At 36.8% G+C, this 16,677-nt stretch overlaps 1 long non-coding RNA gene and 1 pseudogene across 1 annotated transcript; one reads left to right on the top strand and one right to left on the bottom strand.

Annotated features, from left to right (window-relative positions):
• The first annotated feature begins 474 nt into the window (after positions 1–474).
• Positions 475–11,883, top strand: LOC128626815 (uncharacterized). Its single transcript, XR_008390872.1, has 5 exons — positions 475–650; positions 1,451–1,546; positions 2,572–2,655; positions 8,163–8,249; positions 8,872–11,883. It is a non-coding gene; the product is annotated as an uncharacterized LOC128626815 (long non-coding RNA).
• A 3,556-nt stretch (positions 11,884–15,439) lies between these two features.
• LOC119065698 (dynein light chain 1, cytoplasmic-like) lies at positions 15,440–15,735 on the bottom strand (annotated as a pseudogene).
• Positions 15,736–16,677: the final 942 nt, after the last annotated feature.

Raw genomic sequence — 16,677 nt, 5'->3', positions numbered from 1 at the left:
GGTAAATTGTTTCTTTTACTTTTCCAAAGAAAACATTCATTGATCACTTGAGCAATTAATAAAAGTTACAAATAATTATGTTAACAGTAGTTATATTGAGGGCACAGGGTGTATGATTTTTTCATCTCCTATAGGATACGTTCTAATATTTTTTGCATTATTCAAAATGGCCATGGATATTTAAAACCACAAAAATACTTCTAATCATTATTGTCTGCTACAACTTTATTTAAATATATCATTTATTTACATAAAATGTTTCAGTCTTCATGCTTTATTCATTGTATTTGAAAAATACAAGACAGGAGAAATTACGATTAATATAACTTTAAAGTATAACTTAAAAAATAAACAAGTGTTCATTATATGTAGATGACTAACAAATTTAATCTCTAGGCGATAAGTTACATTGCTTTTTATTTTCTTAAGGGGAAAAGGTAGTTTACACATTATACTCAGAGCAAGCATCCTGTCTGCTGTGGCAACACTGAGGTCTGCCCTTCTGATCCTGGCTCACTCTGGCCCTCTCTGCACACCCTCTGATCCCTGCAGTCTGACCCAGAGCATGGAGCCACCGAAGACGTCGGAACTGTCGTGCCCCAGCCCTGATCTTCATCCTTCACCAGAGGAATCTCTCAAAATAAACACAGGTACGATCAGATACTGTTATTATTATTAATAAGTAATACCTACACATTTGATGAGAAAATATTACAAAGTTGATGGCCAGATACTCTTAGGAGTTGAAAAGCTTTTGTCTTTGCACATGAATTTAACATTTGCTTTCATTAAGTGAATGGGATTTAAATTTCAGAGCATTTTTTTGGTGCATAAATATTTACAAATGGGCTTCAGTTTCACATTTTTTGGAAACATGTTATTGCTTTGTTGCTATGACTTCTGCTTCCCTTTCACTGAAGAAATATATGCAATATGTTGCCAAGAGAATTTATCTACCTAATAAGAATTAGGTTCTTTTCTTCTCATGCTCCTTGAATTGAGATTAAATTCAGTTATCGAGGAAACAAAGATAAGCATTTAAAATAATTTTTATATTTCCACTCTTGCTTCTGCAATCATTGTTGCTTCTGATGCTATCGGCCACTATGTTTTTTACAATTTCTATTCCACACTGCAGTGTTACAAAAATAACATTACATAATTATTGTTTTAAGCACTATGCTATTGACTTTATAGACAATAACTTAACCTTCACAATTCATCTATGAATGAATACAGTTGTTATCCCTATTTTATAGATGGAGAAACTAAGAATGGTTTTTAAAAAGCCGCTACATTTTACAAAGTAATGACATGATTGACTCAATATTAAAATTCTATAAGCATAAAATGGAATAATTTTTATTCCTAATGTGATTTTAATTATATACATATATGTGTGTATATATTAATTATGGCTATTGAATATATTTTATTATATATTTTCTAGAGTTTTGTGAGGAAAGTGTGACATACTCAGATCTCAGAATTCATAATACTTCCAATATTCAGAAAGAAAATGTGACTAGGAATTTGAAGATAAAAGGTAAAAATACATTTAAAACTTCAAATTTCTTTTTTTCTAAAGTTTTATTTATTTTTAGAAAGAGGTGAAGGGAGGGAGAAAGAGAGGGAGAGAAACACCCACCAGTTGCCTCTGGACTGGTTGCCTCTCGCACTCACCCTGACCAGGGAAGGGGCCACAACCGGGACATGCTCCCTGACCCGGACTCAAACCAGAAACACACCAGTCAGGGGTAGATCCCTTTTTGTTTGTTTGTTTGAACATTTAATAAATTAACCATAATAAAAAATATTCCTAGACTAACCTCTGAGTCAAAAGTCATCCTTTGTAGCCATAGTATTTAATTGTCATACTAATTCGGAATTTAATTGTCTTACTGATCTGAAGTGCTGTGTGAAGGACAAATGAGGGTGAACAATGAACCACTGAGCCCCACGGTGGCTTAGACTGATGGGCCATAATAGCCACAGAACCAAAAATGGTCCACATGTAACTTCCCAGCTTGGTATTTTAGACTTAACAAAAGGTGTGTCTATTTAATGCCTCCGTATCTCTAAAACAGCATGAAACTTTGAGGTATTTCATGGTGAATGGATTTATATCAAAACTGTCACAGAATATTTGTTTGGGCCAATTACTACTATAAGTGTTTTACTTTTACATAATTCTGCAACAAGATGGATGAAATCACTTTATTAAAAATTTGGAGAGGGTGATATATTAAATTCATGATAGAATTTTTTGAAGTGCTCTTTTGTAGTATTTGAAATATTTCTTTATTGGTACCATTTGTTAGTTCACAAACAAGCTATCCAAAGATTAAAAAAAAACAGTACATCTTCCGTGGCTGTAGCCAAATCTGCAAAATAATTGTTAGAGTTCCCCTCACAAGCTGGGATATTTTTCCACAATGTGTTGCTCCCATAAGCTCAGATTTCAGTCTAGTTCAAGTGGATTAAATATTTCTGCCCACAGTTTTTCTAATCCCAGCTTCTGTGCCTTATTTCCACTGCTCACATTGGTACCCTGCTTCTCTCTCCGGACAGAGTCTTCCTGGGCCCTCGCTGCAGTGGTATTTGCCTGCCTTTATTTAATTGTTCTGGTCGTAGCTGCAATTATGATAGCTAAAGGTAAGTACGTTTCAGAGCTACTTAATTTGTTTCAAATTACTAGAATATAATTTTTAAGCACCTTTCAAATTTATCCTAAAGATTTTTTGTGGTATTTTTTCCTCATTTGGTATCTTAATTACATAAGAATCATCTAATCTATTCAATTTTTGAATTTTCAATAATAGCATTGGCCCATGTGATCTTGGTGAAGAAATCGGTGGATAGCTAAGTGTTTTGATAAAAAATGAGAAATAATACCAGCATTGTTTATTTTATCATATTGTTATTGACATTATATTCACGAATCTGAGATGTAATAAAACATGAAAATATTTATAGAATTTATCAGTGGAACAATGAAAAATTAACTGTTAGGGGATCAAGTCAAATAATTTTAGAAGGAGAGTTTAACGGAGGAAAGAAAAGGTGGAGAGATGGTGGACATGCATTCATCAAAAAGCGAAACCCAGCGATCAGAATGTTTGACCTGGATTGAACTCAATATGTCTTAATATTATTTAAAAATAGATAGCCTTTAAAAGAATCAGTCTATAAAATACTTAATAATGTTAGCAAATCAGAAATGGAAAAAATTTCTTCAAATATACAAAGTAAGATAAGTTTCATAAAGCAGAAAAAACAAATACTCAAAACACAGAGTATAAATTCATGCAAAAGGCATAATTAGATCTAAAGCAATTATAATCTTAAAATGAATTATTTCAGAATATAGAATTTTAATAATAATAATTTTAATATAAAATGTCTGATAAATTAAAAACTTTTTTAAACATATAATTTCCTGCAAAGATACATATGATGATAAAGAGAGGCTCAAAACAATGTAGAGAAATTGAATAAAATAATTATATTCTATAGAAAAATTAATCAGTAATGTGTACCCAAATAGATACATGACTGATCATTTTTTAAGGATGAACTTTAAAATGGCTTCATAACAAAAATTGACCCCTAGATAAACTGTTAGTAGTGAGCAAAAGATGGAAGATTCTCATCAAAATCAGTAAGATGAGAATAGCATTTTAACAAATTATCTCCATATAAAGGAAAACATTTAAAGACAATATGCCTAACAAACATTAAGCAAAAGTACTTCATAAAAGAGGTAACATAATGCACTTCTGTACTAAAAGAATGCTACATGATGACCAAACTGGTTAAAATCACAAAGGAGTTTGGACATTTATCAAGAGATTTGTCAATATATTATAGAAGGGAAAAATAAATAACAAGTAAAAGAAAACATTTAACTTCCAGCCAAGATGGAGGCATAGTTAGATATGCTTCACTTCTTCACACAAACAAAAGAAAGATAACAATCAATTTAAAAACAAAAAACAACCAGAAGGGCCAGAAAGTCAAACTGCATGCAAGTCTGACAACCAAGGAGTTAAAGAAGAAATATTCATCCAAAGTGGTCAAAGGAATGGAGACAGCAGTTGGAGCAGAGAGAACGTGTGGCCAGGCAATGGCTGGTGGGCCAGACAGGTGAAATGTTGGTTGGCAGACTGAGTGGTCCCACATTCTCATGTGGATAAACTGGAAGGAACAACTGGGCAGCAAGACAGATTACGTAATCCAGGGTTCCAGCACTGGGAATAAAGCCTCAAAACCTCTGGCTGTTAAAATCTGGGGGAGTTGTCTGGTGGGAGAAACTGCCAGTCTCATAGCAGAGTTTACTCTAGGGGCCCACAAGATCCTAGAACATACACAAGCCCACCCACCAAGGAATCAGTACCAGGGTAGTGCCAGGAAGGGTGCAACTCACTTGTGGGAAGTGGGGGAAGTGACTGAAAGTGGGACAAGAGCTGAACAAGGAGCACTGTTCCCTCTCTGATCCCTCCTCCACATACAGCACCATAGCACAGCAAAGAGGGTTGACCCACCCTGGCAAATACCTAAGGCTCTGCCCCTTATAATGAAACAGGTATGCCAAGACAAAAATATGTCCCAAATGAAAGAACAGAACAAAATTCCAAAAGTAGAACTAAGTGATGAAGAGATGGCCAACCTTTCAGATGCAGAGTTCAAAACACTGGTGATCAAGTTGCTCGCAAAAATGACTGAGTATGGATGCAAACTAGAGGAAGAAGTGAAGGCTATGGAAAATGAAATTAAAATATACAGGGAACCAACAGTGAAGGGAAATAAACTAGGACTCAAATCAATGATTCAGAACAGAAGGAAGAAGTAAACATCCAACCAGAACAGAATGAAGAAATAAGAATTCCAAAAAAATGAGGAGAGGCTTAGGAACCTCCAGGACAACTTTAAACATGCCAACATCTGAATCATAGCGGTTCCAGAAAGAGTAGGAAGAACAAGAAATTGGAAACTTAATTTGAACAAATAATGAAGGAAAACTTCCTTCATCTGGTGAAGGAAATAGAAATGCAAGACCAGGAAGCTCAGAGAGTCCCAAAGAAGTTGGACCCAAAGAGGAATACACCAAGACACATCATAATTGCATTACCCAAGATTAAAGATAAGGAGAGAATCTTAAAAGCAGCAAGAGAAAAAGAGACAGTTACCTACAAAAGAGTGCCCATAAGACTGTTAGCTGACTTCTCTAAACAAACCTTACAGGAAAGAAGGGACCAGAAAGAAGTATGCAAAGGCATGAAAAGCAAGGATCTACATCCAAGATTACTCTATCCAGCGAAGCTATTATTTAGAATGAAAGGGCAGATAAAGTACTTTCCAGATAAGGTCAAGTTAAAGGAGTTCATCATCACCAAGACCTTATTATATGAAATGTTAAAAGGACTTATCCAAGAAAAAGTAGATCAAAACAGTGAACAGTAAAATGACAACCAACTCACAAATAACAATGACCAAACCTAAAAAACAAAAACAAATTAAGCAAACAACTAAAATCACAGAAATGGAGATCACTTGGAAGGTTATCAGTGGGAGGGAGGATGGGGGAGAATGGGGGAAATGTTACAGGGAATAAGAAGCACAATTGGTAGGTAAAAATAGACAGGGGAAGGGTAAGAATATTACAGAAAATGGAGAAACCCAAGAACTTCTGTGTATGACCCATGGACATGAACTGGGGTGGAGGGATGCAGAATGCTGGAGGGAATGAGGAAACCAAGCAGAGGGGGAAAACAGGGAGAAAAAAATAGACAACGGTAGTATCATACTCAATACATAATCAATATGGCAAAGTATATTCCAAAATATACTTCAAATTTGTTAAGAAAACATTGAACTTGATTAAGAGTATTCATGACAGCTTTCAGCAAATATCATTTCTTACAGTGAATAATTAGAATCATTTTCAATATAATGAGGAAGACAAGGATGATTAATATTACTCAATATTTCTTTGTATGACCTAGTCAAAGAGAAGCAATAGTGGAAGAAAATCTATTTAATTATAGCATAAATATCAAAAATTAAATGCTGAAATTGTCCACAGATAGTGTGCTTTCTTATCCAGATATTTCAAGATAATATACTAAAAAAATAATCAAAATAAAAAGAACTTTAATAAGAAAGCTAGAAAGAAAGTTAACAGAGTTTTATTATAAACCAGAGAGTTATATATTAACATCTAATATCTAGGTCCATGTTTTAATCCTGTTATTGACATTTCTTCTTAGTTTAAAAAGTACTTAGCACACGACATTTGTTCCCAAACAGACTATTTTCTCAACCCTGCTTCTTAACAACATCAAGAACAAAATCAGATACTTTAATACTGTTTTCTTCCTTGGCACTTGATGTCCTGTGAAATGAATCTAGGAGTGACCTGTGGTACCTGTCCCTGATTATCTCAACTCAGTGAATTATTACACTTCTCTATCTCCGCATTACAACCCATCTAATGCAAGACAATAAACTTTGTCTTGATAAGCAGGAGAGAAAGAGAAGCAGTTTTAGACCAACAGAAGTATTTCCCTGTGTCAGATAAGCTAATCTTATGTGGAAGATCTCCCTGGATATTAAGGCCATATAATAAGTGAACTAGGGATGAAAAGAAAAAGTGACAGAAAAGGAGGGGAATTCTGTAAACAAACAAGAATATTTGGGGGTAATAATTTTAGTCGAGCATGGTTTGCTTATCCAATGATGCCTTAGGATTTAGCTTGATTATTTGGCTCCTCATTTTCAGGACAGAACACTGTGGGCAGCTCTTTCATAGGGTTGCAAGGGATCAGGGCCAACTCAATGGCATGTGATACATACATTCTCCATGAGATAGAAAAGTTGTAAGTCCATATTCAGCGAACATCAAATCAGGGACCAGCAGTGTCCATTATAGGAGAATATGTTTAAAATATGAAATAATCCAGTTTATGGAACAAATAAACTGCAAGTTTTTTTGAAGACTGCAAGTTTGAGGGGATGGAAAGTTAGTGATAGATTTATTTTGGTTTCATTGAATTACCATAAGAAAAATTCTCAACTTTACTACTGTAATTGGTCTGGTGAGGGAATGATGCAGGAATATTTTTTTCATGTACTCCCATGAGTCCAGCAATGCACTTAGAGTCATCTAGTCTGGAGAACACAGGGCACAGTGAGAGCTCTGCACTTGACCAAATTGAAATCCTTTGTCCAGTAACAAATTACATGACTTTGTAACCGGACTGGGATCAGATCTTGATTAAAGCAAATGTGCTGACAGATTCTTCTCCACAATCTGTGGAGTCTCCAAAATCCCCTGGAAGTAACCACAGATCATTCAGGTTAAAATAAATTCAAGCTAGAAACATTCCATTCACTCTTTAATTGTGCCATCTGGAGTCCCAGGTCCTTCAAAATAAAGTGATGCATCCGTGTGAACCAACATGGATTAACGGTTTCATATTTGAAGATAGTTATACTCAGAGCCATTAAGAAAAGTGTTATAATTTTGTAATCTTTTAATTTTAGTGAGTTTGAATTTCAGCCTGTAAACAATTGATAGTCTCTGCTGGTGACCAAAGGGTGGCATTATTCAAGCCGTGCATTGGAGGTATTCACTCTAGAGGCATTTTGAGGAAAATGTTAACAAGTAAGAACTAGAAACAGTCAACCTGTAGAATATTATAATAGCTCAATATAAAAATAATAAAGTCTGAAAAGGGGAACTTTTGTGGCATTGCGAAGAAGGGAACAGATGTATGAAGCATTGCAGTGATAGAACTAATACTTTGTGATTGATTAAACCTGTGCTATGTTAAAACTGTTTGCTTCAAAGATAACTTAGGTCATGATGTCCGGACTTTTCCATGTCTATAATTGCTTAGAATGGCATCAATCAAACATGAAAACTTGAAATTATTAAAGCAACAGTTATTAATTCATAAACATCCATCCATCATCAGTAAAAGTTTAATATCAGTTACATTCAAATGAAAATTTATCATGTATTCCTCAGTTAATAATAAAAGTAATGAATAAACTGTATGTAAGAAATTTTAGATTTCAATTTTATTTGTAGTGTCAAATTTCTAAAAGAGAGAACAATCATAAAATGTATTTTCATTTGCAAATTTTATGACTTTCAGTTAAGTATCTAGAAAGACTGCTAAAGGCAGAGGAAAGCAATCTGCAAAATGAGACTGCACATTAAAAAATGCTACAGTAGAACAGAGGTATGTATTGAATTACAATGGGAATCTTGTGTCACATTGAAGCTATTGAAATCTAGATGTATATATACAACTAATAGATATGAGATCAAAGTTGCATAACTACGGTGTATTTAGCAGAAAATTTTTCATGTATCAGAACTTCGCTTAAAGTTATGGAAGATAATGAAAAATAATTTAAAAACTATAATACACTGAGTAACCATGGGTGATAGGTTATCTTCATGCATGTACTTTTCAAAACATATTTTATTAGAGTTCACATACGATATTACATGAGTTTCCAGTGTACAACAGAACGATCCCACATTTATATACCTTGTGATGTGATCACCATAATGTTAGTAACCATCTGTCACCATACCAAGTTATTGCAATATTATTGACTATATCTCCAGTGCTAGACATTACATCCCCATGGCTTATCTATTTTATAGGCAGAAATGTACACCTCTTATTCCCCTTCCCTTTTTTCACCCATCCTCCCACCTTCCTCTGCCTGGCAACCGTTCAGCTCTTGTCTGCATTCTGAGTCTGTTTAGGGTTTTTTTTGTTTGTTTGTTTGTTTAGGTTTTTTTAGATTCCACATATAAGCTAAATCATATGATATTTTTTGTTTTTCAAGGTAACTTCTCCTTCTTTAAAGAAAACTGATATATTATCTCTGCTGAAACTATAATCTTGGCAGCAAGAAAATGCTTCTGAAGCACTGAGTTCCAGTCTTATCGAGCAGGACAAATAGCAAGGAAGAACTGGAAGTGCATGGCATGCTATTCATTCTTCTATTTTCTCTACAGGAGATAATTACAGATAGAGACTTTTTAACATCTTGTGTTCATTCGATCACGTAAAACTCAACTTATTATCATTGGAGATCTCTTAATGAAACAGAAAATATCAAGATAGGGACTTCAAAGGATTGTGTCATTTTTTAATTTTAAATATATTTACATACAGATGTAAATATATGATCCGTAAAAACTTCAGACCTGGGTAAATAAATAGGGGAGGAAATCGTGCAGGACATACAAACTAGAGGGAATCTAGTCACGATCGGCACCTGAGATGTGGTTACTGTTTATTGCTTGCTTCTGATATTTCTGGCACCAGCACTTCAGTGATTACATGTATTAAAGCAGGTACTGTCCCAATATCCTACAAGACAGTGCTACCATTATTGCTATAGTAATAATGAAGAAGCCAAGGCCCAGAGAGGATGAGAAATGTTTCAAAGGTTGAATAGCTAGTAAGAATTAGCACCAAGATTTAAGCCAAGACAGACTTTCTCTAGAGACCATGAACTTAACCACAACGCTATGCTGACCCCAGAACAACATGTCACATCGAACCAAGTTGTATGAATATTGCTTCTTTGGAAACAGTCAGGGCTGCTTATACCAGCAGGTCGACATTTTTCTCTCCTGGATGTATCTTTCAGAGAAGAAACAAATGATTAAAAAACTTTTCAGAATCCAATTTCACTGTAGCTACTGAAGCGATGCTATTAGACTCTAGCAAGTGTAAAGAACACAGGTCTTCTTTTTTGTTTAGTTCTCCTTTACTATGGGGTTGTTGCCGCTCGACTGTTTTCCTTTTTCGCTGCATCCACATTCTGTTATTCCCTTCAATAAAGGCTTCAAAGTGTATGAGTGGTGGCAGATTCGTGGCGTGTATGCAGACACTTCCCTTATGGGGCTTTTGGAAGGCACTCCTCACAAACACAGCATCCCTCCCCACGGAGGCTGGACTCCAGTTGGAATAATTCTCAACAAAGCCCATCTGAATGTCTTTCCCCAGCTGAACTGCTGTCTTCGTATTATGTTTCAAATTGAACCTGTACATACAGATCACCAGTGAATGCTTTCAGAAAGAATAAGTAAAAGTATATTTAAAAATAAAGTTAAAAACAGGATAGAGTCACATTATTTAAAGAAATAGAACTAGAAATGGGTGCTAACTACCTGTTAAATATTCTTTTAAAATAAAATGCGTGGGGGTAACAGTGGATAATAACTTACTTTTCTAGGGACCCCATAGTCTATAAAAAGGTAGTTGGCTACCTTCCCTTCATATATGTTCAGAAAAGATCTTATACGCTAAATGTATATTCTCTGAAATAAAGGGAATATTGGCATCTCAGAAACAAAGCAGTGAGCTATGAAATAACAGAGTTTTTATTTCTCTTCAGAGTCTGTTGACAACAAGGCTCCTGAATCTTACAGCACGTGGGCTACTTGGAACAGTTTCCTCTCTACCCACAGGGGTACCTCCCACCTGTTACTGGCAAATTTGCATGTGTGTGCTGACATTTTATGTAACCTCATTTTCAAAAATTTCAGGGAGATACACACCAAACCCCGCCCCCTGGCTGGTGTAGTTCAGTGGATTGAGCAGGGGCCTGCAAATCAAAGGGTTGCCCAATTGATTCCTGGTCAGGGCACATGCCTGGATTGCAGGCCAGGCCCTACTGATGTTTCTCTCCCTCTCTGTCTCCCTCCCTTCCCCCCTCTAAAAATAAATAAATCAAACATTCTTTTAAAAAAACCTAACCCCTGCAAATTGCTACTTTTTTATTTAGAGTGACCATCTGCAAAATAAAATATTTAGAGAAGAAAAGTATACAGTAAACTAGACACTGCGGAGTGGAAAGAGTCTGGTAGAGTATATAAACCTTCTGTTACTAGTAGGTTGTTTCTGCAATAGTAAAATAGGGACAACTGTAAAGCACACATTCTTACTCATCGTATGTACCTTTGGACCAAGTCCCGTGGAATAAACAAAGAAAGGTGCTGCTGTGTCAGACTGTGGACAAGCCGTGGAAGCACACGAGACTGGGAGAAACAGCCTCCAGCTCGTCGCCATCAGAATTTTAACGCTGAAGCCTTTGATAAGCGAAACCGAAATAACTGCTAATTGTTTATGCTTTGTTTCGATGAAGATCCTATCTAAGAGACAATGGAAAGAAGTTAAACTTCACTTCTGAGATTTTAAAGCCAAGTTCTTTGCAGCACATTCACGCAGGTGGGTCTAAGTAGTTGTCTCAGAGTCACCGTGTTTTACGATAAGTTGGAGTTCTGAATAGTGCTCAAGTGTAAAACCCGTTGTGAAAATGTACGGAGCAAGTTGATTTCTCGGGTGGTCTTGAACAGCCTCCTCACATTGCCCAACCTTCTCCTAGTGTTCCAAGCACTTTTTCATTGGCTCACCCCAGCTCTTCTTAAAAACTCTCCCACCTGGCTTTTCCGGAGTTGAATCCAATATCTCTCCCTTGTGGCAGTCTTTGAATAGTCTTCCTGGCCTGTTTAATTCTGTTCAGTTCACATTTGAGGGATCTGGGTTAAAACTCTCCACTAATTCTTTACACCATTCTTGCAACTTTTTCTGTAAGGCTAAAATTACTTTTTATTTCGTTTTATGAAACTAGAATCTCCTCCCCTATTGAGGTTACTCACTAGTTTAAAAACTAGTAAAGAAAAGAATCAAGTATTTCTCCAGCAAACAGTTTTCTGTATAAACTGTAGCATAGATTAACCTAATCGTCGATGGGGTAAAGTTAGCAAATATTATTTTGATCAGTAAATGAAAAGAGAATGTTTAAATTAAAATATCACCATTTTGCCATGTGTAATGAGTTAATTGATATAGTTAATGATCAATTGCTGCTTAAATTATAAAAGTCAGGCACTAGATGTTAAATATATCTGCATCCCAGTACACAATCCTTCCTATAAAATCGTAGCGCTTTATTCCCCAAAATAAACACAATCTGTTATCAAGTATCTCTCTCACTATCAATCAATATACAAGAAATAGGAAAAAACAGGAGAACAATATATCCAACAACAATACGAAAGTGCCATCAGCAACACGGGACCTTAGAAAAACTCTAAGGACAAACGACTGAGTTTACTCAGCAATGTAAAATAAACAGCAGTCACAACAACAAGGTCAGGGCGCATCAACCAGTCACGTTAGTGAGCTCTTATTTAATCTGCTATAAAAATGTAAATCATCAGAGAAATGTGAACACTGATAAAATAGTCGATGATACCAAGAAAAGATTGTTGACATAGAGACTGGGTTATAAAAATGCATTTGCCATGAGAGATTTACACTGAAGGTCCATAGAAGAAATCGTACGATATCTAGGATTTCAAACTCATCTGGATGAGAGAATTGGTGTTTGTTAAAGCTGGGTGATGGGCACGGAGCCATTCAATAAACTATTGTCTCTATACCATGTGCTGTTAAAATTTTTTCCATAACATAAAGTTAAAGAATATAAAAATACTTTTCTCTCCATACGTTCCTGGGTATGGAGAACATGGTTGAAGAGTTGTTCTCATTAGCTAAGTATGATAAGAAACAGATCATGACATGAAACTAAACAGTAAATGTAGGAGAATAAAGACATTTAGAAAGTAGAAATGATCATCCCGGAACATGTCGATGCCCCAATGGGGGTAATTTTCTCCTAAAGCGGATTTACTATGGTGAAGACAAAGAATTTAGCATTAAACAGAACATTGTCGGGAGCCGGCCAGCAACTGTCCCTTGACAAGGTCAGGACAGTTGAGATGCATCTGCAAGACAGAGGCAACTGTGGCTGGATTTCCTGTGTATCTCTCCTTACATGTTTGTTTGGGTGATTGAAAGGTGGTGGGATTGTTTGACACCTGTATTTCAGGTTCATTGATTAGCATAATTCCAATGAAGTTGTACAGAATAATTTCTTGACCAGAGAACAAAGTCCCTGTATGTCTAAAAGTTGTTGGAGTAATGGCCCCTCCTTTACCTTGAATAGGAATATATATCAATTAGACAGCCAAAGAAATAAGAGAAGCTGGTTAGCTATTAAGCACGTAAAAACAGTTAGTAGGGGATCAGAGTTTATAGTACACAGAGAAACATTTTAGAAAAGGATAGATAGCTAAGTTAGACATCACAAAGGCCTTATCATAAATTTCCTATTACCTCTACTCAATCTAGCATATCCTTTTGCCCCATGATAAATTCCGAGAAACTTTAATAAACATTAAGACATTCAAGCTCTGTACATACAGCTACTTCTAATTGTCTGATTTATGGCTCTTCTGGTCAAAACAATCTTTTTTTAATATAACTGAATCTATGGGAACTTTCGTACTTTTCCTGGTTACCTTTGTATTGATTTTTTCTGCTTAACTGATCATGCCAGGCACCTGCAAATGTTAATCAGTACCAAAAATGAAAATATAAAAACCTGCTTGTACTTGCAATAAATGGAACTGAACTTCACTGTCCTTTGAGGCGTGTTGTCGTCTGTTACCCATCCCTGACGCCTTACTCACCTTTCAGGAACCCCTGAACCCTGCTGCGGCTGGTCTGCGGCAGAACATTGTGCAAGAAACAAGTAAAGGTAGCAACGAGATCCAATTGAAAGTGAAATATATAAAATAAAAAGTGACATTTATGGTGTATTTCCAAGTGACAAGCACTGTTCCTGTGTTAAGTATTTAATCCCCACAACCACCCTATGAAGTTATCCCTGTTTCTCAGGCATGCCACCTAAATAATGGGGAACATATATATTTTGCCCAAAGTTTTAACACCTAGTAGCTGGATGAGCTGGGACCTGAACGTTGGCAGCCTGGCTTCGGGACCTGCACAAACTCAGCGGTGCCGGTCAGTGGCCATCACAGCAGAGGCTGGGCCCAGCTGGCGTGCCCATCAGTATGTAAGCGTTCTTCTCTGACCCTGGCAATTACTGGGTCAGAGGCTACCTGATTGCACATACATGCCTGATGTTAAGTACATGCACAGAACCCTCAGTGGTCACTGCCTAGGATGGACAGATGATGAGTAAGAAGCCTGACTATGTGGTTTCACGATTTTAGTAGGAGCATATTAATTCATTTGAAATAGGCAACATTAAAAGTTTTATTACTGAAGTTGCATACTGTAGGGGAAGGGGAAAGAGATGGTAGCTTAACCATCAACATCAGAACCAGTGATCACACCAGACGAGAAGTGAACTGAATTGGTAACAGCCTCAGAAAGCAGATCATAACTTCCCAGCCTTTTGCCTGGACAAAGACATTTTTCTGTCATCTTCATAGTTCCTGGCTTCTTCGAACTCTTTTTTCTCTAGAGATAAGTTACATAGGTGCCTATTTTTGGTACCCAGCTTGCCTGTTATATAATAGATGTTTTCACTAAATATATTTGTACACTTCCTTGCACTTGTGCGTGTCCTGGTCCCGTGTTACTCTAGTCCTATGATACGGAATCAATATCTGTATCGTGTTAAATTAAGAATCCAGCAAAAACAGTTAAGTGCTTAGCTACAGCAAAAATAAGAATCAGATAACGGGAACAATTTGGGTGATGGCTCATCCCCATAATCAGGTCTCCCAGAATTTCTGAGCTGCTTGAACTATATAGTGATAATGAGGTGAGTGCCCAAGACTGACTTTCAAAGTTTTGAAGGCCAGAGTAGGTGGATGTACTGAAAATATTTCAGGCCCGGGGACCGCAAACACAATCTTTAACTGCCATTGTTATCCTCCGTCAGATCAGACTCACTCAACCCAATTGTAAGGAAAGGTCACTATGATCAAATGTTAAGGTCAAACCCTTCCTGTAATTTAGACCCTGAGTGAGGGCTGGGTTATTTATCATTCATGAACTTTCAACTCGCCATTCTTTAAACTAATGCTGTATGCTGGATTGTTTTGGTTTTATGCTAAACTCTTTCTGGTTCTGTGATATGTGGTCCACATATATAAATCATTAGTTCAGCGAATGTTCTTGTTTTTCCACACATACTTTTTTCTTAAAATGTTTAGCTATAAAATTTCTTTCTCATTGAGATTCATATGAAATTATCTACTTTGGATAAATTCAAGAGTGCGAACATCTATTATTTGCTTCTCAGTTTATATGTAGAAATTTTTTTTCTCCAACAGATTTATTTGGGGGGGAATGAAATGGATTTTGAGAAGCAAAAACATGGAACAGAAAGGTATGGAATAGAAAATAAACACAAATGTAAGCTGGTTTGCTAATTGTCTTATAACCACAGCAATGAGTACAGAGAATGCCCTGTACAGATCAACATGATAAAGGTTGAAGATCAAGGTGTTCCTTTAGACGAGACTGAAGATTCAGTCGCTGGTCTTTGGGATTGAGGCTGCAGTCCTTATTTGAATGGGTCACTGGGGCTGAGATACAGTCCACCTCCAACCAGATTGGAACAGAAGAATGGCCACTTGGCCCAGGCAGAAGCAGGTGAGGTGTTTGGTTTCCTGTGTCACCTAACTACCGAAGTTCCTCCCCACGGTGCAGGGCCAGCTGGGTTGTACTTCTCGTCAAAGTCCTTCTTAATGTGGGCTGCAATACCCTTCTCTGTGTTATGTCTCTCCAACGCCTGAGTAACACAGTCCACGGACTCCTGTCACATCTCCTCAGACACACCGGCATTTTCTAGGAGCGCCGTTTGGTAGCTCATGGTTACAGTGGAGCAGGCACCAGCCAGCTGCAGCAGCCTCCTGGGGCAGGGCTGGTGCAGCTCACACGCACTGGGGGAAGCCTCGCTACGGAAGCCCTGAAGCCGTGGCGCGTCTGTCTGTACAGAAACTTTTAAAGGGGGACGTTTCTTTGAAACAGATGCTGTTATTTATTGAGCAAATATTTGTTGTGTGCCCAACTGCATAGTGCCTGACACATAGCAGGCACAAATTAAGTATTAATGGGACCCAATCATCGAGTGAATGAAAAATAGGCATGGTCTTTGGCTTCATGGAGACTACATTCTTCCTAATGAAAGAAGCTACAAAATCTAAGTACAAAAAGCAAATAAAAAAATACAAGTTATAATTAGTGTTATAAATGAAACAAAAAATCGTTGGACACTCAGAGCAACAGTGGAGGGAACATGCAGTATCTAACTGGGTGAAAAAAACCTGTAATATTTAAGCTGAGACAAAGTCTAGGAATGAGTTGGACATAAGGCCTAAGAGAGGAGCAGCTCAGCAGAACACACCAGTAACGCACAGCCCCCAAACGGGAGGTTGCTCAGCTCAGTTCCGGAAGCAGAGAGAGGACCAGTGCGGGTCAAAATGAATTAGTGAGAGAGCAACTGATGTGCTACGCAGGAGGCTGGAGAGATAAGGAGAGGACCATTGTATAAATGTAATCTTTTTAGCGGACCTGACCATTATAATCAATGTTACTGAAGTGTATATTTTGTAGCCGCAGAGATTATTTTAATTTTTTATTATTTACTTTTATCTTTTTGAAAGCAATACCAAAAGGCAGTTCTAGTCTTTATCATACTAATTTAAAAGCTTGACCTCCTAAACAAACAAGGTGTAGACAGAGTTTGACGAAAAACAGTGTTCATTTCCTTTTCCCTTTCCTGCTTCGGCCTCCTTTATCCACCTGCACAAAG

This window comes from Artibeus jamaicensis, unplaced genomic scaffold (assembly GCF_021234435.1).
Source record: "Artibeus jamaicensis isolate MK-2021 breed Jamaican fruit bat unplaced genomic scaffold, CSHL_Jam_final contig_233, whole genome shotgun sequence".
Lineage (NCBI taxonomy): Eukaryota > Metazoa > Chordata > Mammalia > Chiroptera > Phyllostomidae > Artibeus > Artibeus jamaicensis.
Note: the sequence above shows the minus strand (reverse complement) of the source record. Positions and strands in the feature narration are given on the sequence as shown.